Here is an 11,122-nt window from a genome sequence, read left to right as displayed (position 1 = left end):
ATGAAATTCATTAAAAGCTTGTTTCACGTTTAGTCTCATCAACAGTTTATGTGTCCTCTACGAGAATGTGTGCTATTAAAATTAAATCCTTTTCTGTGCTGGAATGTTCATGTTGTAAATTTTGACGATTCTTTCAAAATATCGAAGTTAATTCTTTGAAACGGGGCCAGCCAGCAAGCAATCCTGCATTTGGTGAGAGGCAGACGAAGGCACCTCAGGAAAACATTCCGGCTGTAGGGAAATTTTTAATTATCTAAAAAATCCTCCCCATTTCTAGATTGTACGGGACAGGAAATTTTATAAATGGAATTTCGGTTTCCCTTTCCAGGTATCCTCTCAGATCGTTTATCAGTAACAAAATCTCAACCCTAGCCTAGATACAAAATACCGGAAAAACATATTTATATACACATATGTTGCCTCAAATTCCGTAACAAACACCCATTAGACGATATGTATGTTGCTCTTCTACCTCTTTGAATACCTCTACCATGCAAATGGTTAAAGGACTGCCAAAGAAACTTGAAGAACCTGTTACAAAGTTATTTTAGTCCTTGAGGAAGTTACCTAAGCAGAAGATATTCAGAATAAAACGTGAACGAAATGTTTAAAGACATTTGTTTAAATGTAATGTGACTTAATGAACGAACAGATACTCTTATCTGCGTCTCAGCCTCAAGGCGTAAGTCAAGCACGAGTTTCTTATTAAATTTTTCCAGTTGAAAAATGTTTTGATAGAAAATCCATTAAGAATTATTGTCTCCAGTGTACAAAGCGTGCGAAATGGAAATCGCTTCCAGTTAAAATGGAGTTGAAAGCTTCTATGGCTTACAAGGACTTGAAATAATCTGATATTGCCAATGCTTTTGTTTGAAGATAATGGGGAGCGATTAAGTTATTAGAAGTTAAGACATTTTTACAGGAAATGGATGAGTGCTAAGTGCTCAGGTATTTGCTAAGGGTGAAACGAGCTGGCTTGGTGTAACAAGGACTTCTTGATTCATATTGCCTCCAAAGTATGCAACGAAAGGTTGAAGTTGAAAGTCTTTTTCTGTCCCGGGATGGTCAGCATCAACTTAACCAACGCCAAGTTAAGGAAGGCACTTTCGGAAATAAACCCTGTCATAGAATTCCTGAAGGATCATAATAGATCTTACGCAATGAAAAAAGTCGGTTGCTAACAGACATGAATTTTAAAGTCAAGTGAGAAATTGTTCTTCGTGCCCCAATAGAAGTGCGACAAGTCGGAATACCAGAGGTATTGTGTATTTGAGTGGAGATTTATCCCAATAGTACTTAGCACGTAATATGTGCATAAACTTATTATGTGAGAATATTCACTTTCGCGTGATACTGACGTTCAAAGTCTTGAATTTGCACAGAATCGACATCGGGGACGGACCTAGGCGCCATTATGCATTCAATGACCGGAGAAACAGCTGACAGACTGACGTGAGACAGGGGTGTCAAGAATGACATTTGGCAAAAAGTCTCGAAAGAGAACTCCAGTCTCGCCCACCAGCCAAAGTGATTCGTCAAGCAATAAGGCCTTTTGTGGGTCAAAAAGAAAAAATAAATAAAAACTTTTATAAATGGTGTAACCAAATAAATAAACAGCGCCATTAAATCGAAAAAATTCTTTTAATTATTGGAAGTGAACTAATTACTCACAATAGTGTGATTTCCACTAAATTTGGTAGGATCATGCTCTATGTTAGCAATGTAGGCTGCTGCAAAATTTAGTGGTTTGGAGTCAATTACTGAAAATTATAGTAATATACTATAAACTCTTTCTAAACAGATATCGGTATAGAGAGTATTTCGGAGCCTAGGCACCACATAATGACAGTCTCCTGATTTTTTTCTGATTTGTCGGTTTGGTAGTTTTTGAGAATGTGTCCGTGAAATAAATGATCACTCCCTACCTTTCCAACAAATGTCAAAACTGAGACCGGCTTCGGAAAGTACTAACTGAAACCTTTCATTGGATATCCCACATGACTATATTTGGTGAAAAGAAATTATACCCCCTTGGCATGTATGAATGTATACCCTCCTAAATTCAACGTACAATTGTGTAACTCACTGAATGCGTGAGCGTTCATGATTCCCACCTTTCCACCAAATTTGATGTCAATCGCCATAACCATTTTCGAGAAAAATGCGTATGACAGACAGACATGGAGACAATAGACTGATTTTAAAAAGGTTTTCTTTTACACAAAATCTTAAAAAATGAAAATCTATTGTCTCTGGTGACACGTCTTGATTATACGAAAAGGTGCTTAGGATTGTATATCCTTGGCGTGGAAAGTCACAATAGATTTGGCCTTCGCGTCATCGAGCTGGTGTTGTACAATCTCATCGGAAGTTTCTTTACGGTGCTGTATTTCGGAAACCCGCCGGTATCTGGGAGTGGACAAGCAGGCCTCCGATCGTTCATATCTATTATACTACTAATGCTACAAGAGATAATAGTGAAGTAAAAACGAGATCCACACCGGATTCTTTCCGTAAGAACTCAAAGCTTGGAAGGTTACCACCGAGGGCAACGTTACCCCTTGGCAGTCGAGTTTTCTCCCACCACTCGAAGAGGAATACGAACTGTCCCCGAATCAAGAACTTATAATAGCTTTTTTTCACTGGGAGACTTTGTGAGTGCATCAAGGAGGCGGAATATTCACCAAAATATCAGGGCTCCGATACGGGGCAACCTGTTCTATATTAGGGCGGTGAAGCGTCATATGGAAAAGTCATGCGAGAAACGTAGCTGAAACCTTTTCATGGTAGAGAGAATGCGGACGTACGAAGTACGGATCCGTTTAGTACCTACCCCTCTTCCCCGAAGAAAGCTGACCCGGCAAAAGTTGCGGATGGTTCTTCGATTACGGCCTCAAGTTTAGCAAAAGGGGAAGTAAACCCGAGTAATGGATAAAGGTGCGCAGCAAAAAGCGGCAGAACGAGAAAACGAAGATTCGTCCGAAAATAATCATCATCGCTTCCTCATTACAGGAGGGACACGTATAATCTTCGGTAATTCCTATTCTGAACATATGCCCAGCTAGTGAATTATGGCCTGTCAGAATGCCCACAATACACCTGCAAGTCCTCCTGCTTTTCGACAGGATAAACTATGCGGTACGTATGTTCGGTTCTGGCAGGAAAAGTTTGGTGTGTCGAGCAGCATTTAGGCTCTGCCACCTGTAATTATGGGAAACTTGTTCCCAGTTTTTGAAAACAGATTTAGCCAATGCATAGGGGAGATTGACCCCTCTTTCGCTAAAGCGTACGAGATTTCATATCCCTCTATGCCACAGTGACCAGGTACCCAGAGTAGTTCCACCGTATTGAATCTAGACATAGAGTTCAAACGGTTTCTGCATTCCTGAACGATTTTCGAGGTGATCAAAGGACTGCTCAATGCCCCCAGCGCAGCTTGACTGTCACTGCAGATTGCGATGCGCCTGCAAAGACATAGGCGGGGTTACGTTACGTGTGTTGCGCTAAGGGGACAAGTCAACCTTAACTGCCCTAGCGGTGATAGTAGTTTAGAAATACCCAGAGAACATGGTACGAGGTTAAACGAGGCCCAAACCCTAGTTAATCATAATTTCGTGAAGAAGATGCTGCAGTCGGAAGTAAATTGGAGTTTGGTAAACGCGATACACGAAAAACTGCAGAAAGTGGTTCAAGTCCAGAAAACGCGACGACTTCGTGGGGATCTCGCGGGGATATGGGCGGAGAAGTGGGCATGGCTTTAGCAGGTGAAAATGCCATCATACTGCTGCAACCTGGCGCAGCGTAGTGTTTTTTAACATTTCCAGCTCCATCTACAATAAAAAAATGCTCCCTATTACCATATGGTGCATATGGTAGTACATATTCCCTCAGGTGTCCTAATCCGATTTGCACAAGTGTGAGATGCTGTGCTAGAAGATATACGGAGTTTTCTTCACTTCCCTTTCAGACAATGTCCGTAGATATCGTTAGCTACTTCAGGTGATAAATTAGCTGGCAATGACGATTCGGCGACTTTTCTTCGTTGTCACCTTGGAACCTTTGCAGCCAGTTTTGGGCTTTGGCCTTTAGGATATCGTCCCTCTCTCAATCCATCGATCGCGTCTTTCAATTTCGAACTACGAGCAGTAAAGCGCTCTCTTCGTCAACAGAAACTGCGCAGCGCTTTCGGGACTTTCCAATCGTTGTTCGCCCTTCTGTCTTTTTTTCGAATACCCTTTTAGGTATTAGAGAGTCGTCCATACGCTGAACGCGGCCAACCCATTGCAACTTCAAAAGCTTTATTAATTTCGAGGCTTCAAGATTGCCAAATATCATGATTGTATCTGATTCGGCAATTATTTTTCGTCAATTCTCCTTAGGACCCTCCCTTCGAAGATTTTGATTTTCAGAAGTCTGTGTTAGAATCCATGTCCCTATTATCGTTTCGTGTACTCGGAGCTTTGCTTCCTGTGACTTATAGAATCGGTATGACCTGGCTCTGTTTCCATTTCAGTTGTATACCTAAGTATATAAAGTTATTTTCATTTTCTAAGTTATACTCCTCAATCGTTATATTTTATCTAGTGGGCACCAGTTTTCTCTTTTGCGTCGTAATTTTTGTCTTGTTTTCATTAGTTCGCTCCTGGTAAGGTTTGAACAATCCTTGGATCACTTAAACCCGGATTGTTACTGTAATTTTGTTGCCATGCTCTCCCTGTTCAACTTTTTAGGAGCTGGTCCGGTGAAGAATCACTCACTAATAAGGTAGGATCTCCATGGAATGTTGTTGCTTATCGAATTAGGATGTACTTTACTGAAGGCTATTACGTCAACATCTATTTCCTCCACCGACAACATCCACAGATCTTGCACCTCACAATGATTGAGGTCTGTTTAAATAATTTATTCATTGAGCTTAGTGTTCTTGTGCCAAATAGTGGACCTAAATGGCTTCGTGCAATGTGGGCACTGTCTTTCTCACTTATCTCTTTAGAGGGTAAAAAAACTTCTCACTTATCTCTTTAGAGAGTAAACAAACTGGGTGTTTCTCAGAGTCTTTTGCGAACCTTCACACCTTCTGTGACAGTTCGTCTAATGTCGATTAATATCGCAGGCTCTAGCCAAGTGGCGTTTAGAATTCCTGGTTACCAGGAATTAGCTCTTCTCGTAGCCTAAGCAAAATCCATCCAACCTTTAGCTTGCGAACTTGGGGCTTTCTATTTCCCTCTTCTACCGATAAGTAGATTGCGGTTATTTGTGTTTCGTCATATGCCCTTTAATCAGCTTTTATAGGCGAACCTTTCAGTTCCTGCTGAACGGATCCTGTCGCCATTCTTCTAAGAAGGTCACCTCTGGCACTACCTTCAGATGTTTATAATCCAGTATTGACCCGTGGGGACAACAGTTTGCAATTGCCTTCTTTTCAGAAATATTGACTACTCTGCTTCGGACCCGTTTAGTGTGTAAGTCCGTACGCATGTAGCCAATCACAAGTATGGTTATAAAGGGCATAAAATGCTTGGAGTTGACTGAGTGAGTACTTTTTAAAGCAGGTTTAAGTTTTGACATCAGTTCAGTTGTAAAGGGACGAGGAGTGCATTAGTTAGAAAGTGATTACTTATTAAAGGGCCTATTCTCAGAAACTTGAATAGGAAGGATCTGTTTTTGCGTTATGTAGCACTGCGGATACCCTCTCAAAAATCTATATACCGTAGCTGGTTCGAGAACGTCTCGAAAACTTGGACGGTTGATTTGCAGCGATCCATTCGATACGTTATATTTCAAATCCCTTAGACCCAAAATGTAAGTTATTCAGTTGGAGGATGGCGTACCACAAGAACATACTGCTGTGACCGTTGGGAGTGATTAAGGGCGCCACTTAAACTATAATGAAATACCAGCGAAGAGTCGGTCCTTCAAAGGTGGGTTCTTTAGAGCAGAAGAAACTTGGACCTCAACATTTCTTTGCCAAATAAGCAAACTGATTTGACTTCTCTCAGTCATAATTACCAAAAGATAATCAGATCGAGCGTGATTGGGTAAAGGAGAGGATAGTTTTCTTACTCAAAAAAGTTTAGGAAGAAAAGAGCTTATAAAAGAAGTAGTTCCCTAGCCATTTGCAGGAGTAAAGTTTAAAATTACGCCGCCTTCGAACAAAAGGGACCAAGAAACAAAGGTAGAAGCAGTCCTCATCACCAAGCGCCGGAAGTAAGTACTAATCGAGACCTTTTATTTGATACGGCACTTGACTATATTCCGTGGAAAAAATTTACCCCTCCTTTTTGCATGTATGAAAACCGCCCTGAAATTTCATGTAGAAAGATGTATGAGTAACTCACTGTGTGCATGAGCGTTCACGCCCACCTAGAACTCAAAGAGGATAGAGCTCTGACATGGAGATACTACCCTTTATGCAGTTTGAAGCAAAAATACACAACACAACAGGCACAACGTGCATTAAAAACATGGTGAGAGTCATTAGGATTCTCTGTGTTAAGTCACAGGAAGAGGAAAGAGCACTCAAGCAAAAGCTGAAGCCGGCCATCTAAACAGTGTCACAGGCGACCCAAGTGACACCTAACTGAAGTGCCGCTGATCTGCCGCCAAATAAAAGAGTGTGGGAGAAAGATGGTGATCCTGTGGGGAGCTAGTAGGCGCCTTAGAGGAAAACGGCGCACTAGTAGCGCGAAGAACGGAGCTAAAAGGACCGAAAGGAAAAACACTGAGCCCTTAGTGCGATCGTTGCAACCAAAGCGAAACCTGACGGATCCGAAAATGATGGAAAAGAGCTAACTCCGACCTGAAAGATCTAGGCGTGAATGTGATGTTAAGAACGCACTTGGTGAAAATGTCTCGAGACAGGCCCAAAACATGAGATCTATTCCAGTGCAAGGATCTCGACAAAGTAACATCCAGAGGAGAAATTTTCACTGCTTTGAAAGAACAATTTAAACTTGAGGAACTGATAGCAGAATCCATTGTGAGTCTGAGGAAAGCCAGTACCAGCAGAGGCAACCAAAAAGCTATTAGCGGCAGGAAAAGTTTTAATCGGATGAGCTGACCGTCTGAGAGAGTAAATTTCGTTGAAGAGATGCTTTAACTGCCTTATGTTTGGACACTACGCGAAGGTATGTACCAATGACAAGGTTCGGTCCGATCAATGCAAAAGGTGCCGAGATGGGCCCGATTGCCAAGGAATGTAATAGGGACCCCAAATGTCTGTCGCACGAAAAAAGATGAGACAGGATAAGCAGTAAATTGCCGAAAATAGTAAATGCTCGGATTTCAGGAAGCCATTAACTGCAATGAAAAAATGAGGTTCATTTAAATAAAACCCAATCAATGCAAGGTCGCTCAAGATTTACTTGAGCAGACCACCCATAAGACTGAGATGGAAGTTGCCATCGTGAATGATCCACACAGGAACCGTGAAGGGGCGTATGCGTCATAGACAATCTATATAATATACCATAAGTCAGACGGCCAATGGCTTTTTGTGTGCAAAAATAAGCAACGTGTAGGCGCCACCCAGTCTCGAAATTATCTTCGAACTACGGAAAAAGCCAGATAGTAGGTAAATATGATAAGCAAAGTTTCGAGGAAATTCAGGCTCATCCTCAAAGGTACTGGATGAATAGACCTTCATGGTAGCCTGGCTGGACCAACCTATAAGGCTACGGCCCCACGGAAAAAGCTAAAGCATGTGATGTGTCCATCCTACAGAGCTACGATGGAACGATTCCGAACCACGCATCCTAGTTTCTTGTTGAAAATCATCCAGTGGTCATCCCCTTAGCAAGAGATCGATGCCAACACGATTCAGAGAACTTTGAATGTGACGGTAATTCCGGCAGTAACTATAGTCGAACTGATGGAAATCTGCAGCAAAATAGGTAACAACGAAACTCCGGACGCGGCACTGGAATAGGGCCTTCAAGCTCGTAGTGAAATCCAGACTGGACATGTTCAGTGAGTTGTTAGAAGCGTGCATGCCCAAGGGGATATTCCTTACAGCATGGAAGCAGTAGAAGTTGTTACCTGTTACAAATCTCCATATGTCTTTTAAGCACTATGGGAAAAATATTGCAGCCAGTAATCTCGTCTCGCCTCTCATATTGCGTAGCAGAATGTGAAAAACAAATTTAATTCTTCCAGTTGGGGCCATACACAGAATAATCTGGCGGCGATTGGTGCCATTGTGGACAGGTACTCGCGAGAACGGAAGCTCTAGTATGTCACTGATAATGGACACCAGGAGTACATTGCCTCCGCGGGTGTTCCAAAGGGCTCCGTACTGGGTCCACTACTATTGAACATCATGTACAACGATGTTCTCAACTCATAGCTAAGTGCCGGAAGAGAAATTTCCCTCGCATTAGAATTGGGAGTCACATCATTAGTTCTAAGTCAGTCAGCAAATACTTGGGATTGATAATAGATGCAAAGCTCAGTTTTAAACAACATATGGAGCATATTTGCGAAAAGGGATCCACCGCCAGTATGGGAAAAATGATGCCGAATATAGGAGGTCCGTGGCATACTTGCAGGCTGCTTGTATGGATAAAAATCCCAAAAACTTTTGTACCCAGGTCAGTGTCTTTTGATGATTCCCACCTTCTAAAAAAAGAGACATACCATAGACAGATTTTAATAAGATTTTGTTTTACACAAAACCTTAACAAAAACGAATCGCCAGAATTCAATCCTCCTTGTTTTGAATACACGAACAAAATGGAAACTAAATTTTGAGGACGGAATCGGATAGTCCTGCTACTCGTGCTCCGCAGTGTACGGATAGCAATCGCCTCGCAAAACGAAATTCGCAAAAATGTTGGCTCATAGTTTGCGATCTAAATTGATGTGAGCCCTTTTCTTATCCATGGTCCGAGAGCTACAAAGATAAGATAAATTTGAAGGAAAGAAGATAGCTTACTTATTCGGGAGCCTACGAGAAAGATTATTCTAAATAGTCAAATTTTAGAACTGGACAACATTCTAGGGACTCAACAGGATAATCCCAACAAAAACTACATGAAATTAAATTTTTGAAAAAGTTATAGCACATTTTTCCACCAAAAAAATCGTCTCTGATTTTTTATCTTTTACTTTTTGCATCCACACCTAGCATAAGCATAGCTCAGAAAATTGTCTCTTGAATTGAAACAGGTTTAAAATCTGTCCTTCGGAAATGGTTAAGGGGAATGATTTTCTATTTCTACCTTTCACCGATTTTCTCCTCAAGTGTTTGTTTTCCGGACTGGCTCCACTATAATTGAAATTCTAATGATGTTCAACTCGGTAAACGAAAACAAAATGAATGGCGAAAACAATTATGATTCGTCCACATTTCGCAACCAGTGGTCCTTTTAATTTCCGAACAATTAAAGAAAGTCATTAAAAACTTGAATTAAATTAGGAAATCCCTAGAACTGTTTTAATTCTGTTCGCCGCCATCTGAATAACAATCTACATTACAATAAAACGCAACGGCAGAAAAAAGAACAAGGAAAACAACGCAACAAATTAGTGGAGGGGGATGTCCTTCGCTTACTTAAGAAAGTTTGTTATGATTCCGACAGTTTTATTTTCTAGGAAATCGTCGTTTCCAGATCTCTCATTTACACGGAGACGTCCAGATGTATTTGCAAGTAGGATCGAAATTAACAAGGAGAAGATTTCGTCCTGCATTCGAACAATTCTATCTTCTTATTTTTAACAATGATGAATCCCTTAAACTTGAAAAGTTAAATTTCTCTTCATCGTATTCTATAAATGTTTAAATACGCGCCATTAACTTGTGAGCTTAATTTAAAGACTTTTCTGATTTGAAAAGGACATGGAGGGATGTTGATTTTCCTTTCATTTCATTTATTTTCAGGGAAATTTCAAAATGGAGCAAACTTAAAAAGGAAGAAGGAATACATGAAACTAGTCCAGTCACCTTCCTAATTATGATTTGCCCAGCGCTCATTTTACAGATTTAAAAAAAAATCGGTGGGGAGCTGGTTGATCCAACAAAGGACATCAGGCAGCTCCTCGTCCTTCAACTTTCTTTACTTCTGGGAATAGAAAGAGTCGTAGGTTTGGCCTTCGCCTACCTTATTTAAACTTCTTCCTTGTTAAGCTTTGATTTCAAAAATATCTTACCTAAATATTTTACCCTAATTTGCCGATATTTACATTTGTGCAAACATTCGTACGTTTAGCCCCTATAAGAGTAAGTATATATGTACGTATTCTGTGAACTTAATTCTGTCAAAAAAATCAAGCAGTAGTGATGCCTATAAATTTTCCAAGAAAGGAAATAGACAGAAGGAAAAAGGAAAATCCATAGAAATAAGACTCCTTGGCCTAAATATTTTTCCAAGGCATCCGAGTCAAGTGCAAATATTATATATTCTGAAGAATCTACCGTTTTCTTGCAAAAAGGATCCTGAAGATAACCCACACCTTCTTGGAGTTTAGGATTTTTTCTATGTCATTTTTGCTGTTTGACCATTCGAACCGTTAGCATTTCGAAAAATGATCAAAAGATATTTTTTCAGCAATTGAATAAGGTCGAGGCTTGGGACGGATGCTTAAAATAGGCCAGCAAAGAATATTTTCAAGAAGAAGTCAAGGCTGAGTCTTTAAAGATATTTTCGATGGAAGTATGTTGTTGAATGAGACTTATGAGCATTTGCTCATTATTACGAGGAGCTTTTCTGTGGAAGTCCGTAAGTCTGTAATTGAAGAACTAATGGTCAGTGGAGGACAGGACATTACTATTTTATCCAGTATTAAATGGCAAAATAAATCGATGAAAGGAATAAATGCCTAAAGTCAATTACCAATTAGACAAAAATATTTGATTGATTGGAGAACTTTTCAATTTGAGGTGATATGAGACTATTACCACTAGACTCCACGGGTAATTAACTAATTCCTATTGTTGATTCGAGCAGATACTTACAATACGCTTGATTTCAAGCAATATGTATCAATTTATAGCGAAAATGAGTCCGTTAGATGTATAAAGCTACGGCAGTCCTGAGAATACTTTTGTCCCTAAAAAAGGAAAGGAGGAAGAGCCGACTGCGTTTGGGTGCAGGACGAAAATGTATCGCTCACCGCAGCGACCAGC

Source organism: Hermetia illucens, chromosome 2 (assembly GCF_905115235.1).
Source record: "Hermetia illucens chromosome 2, iHerIll2.2.curated.20191125, whole genome shotgun sequence".
Lineage (NCBI taxonomy): Eukaryota > Metazoa > Arthropoda > Insecta > Diptera > Stratiomyidae > Hermetia > Hermetia illucens.
Note: the sequence above shows the minus strand (reverse complement) of the source record.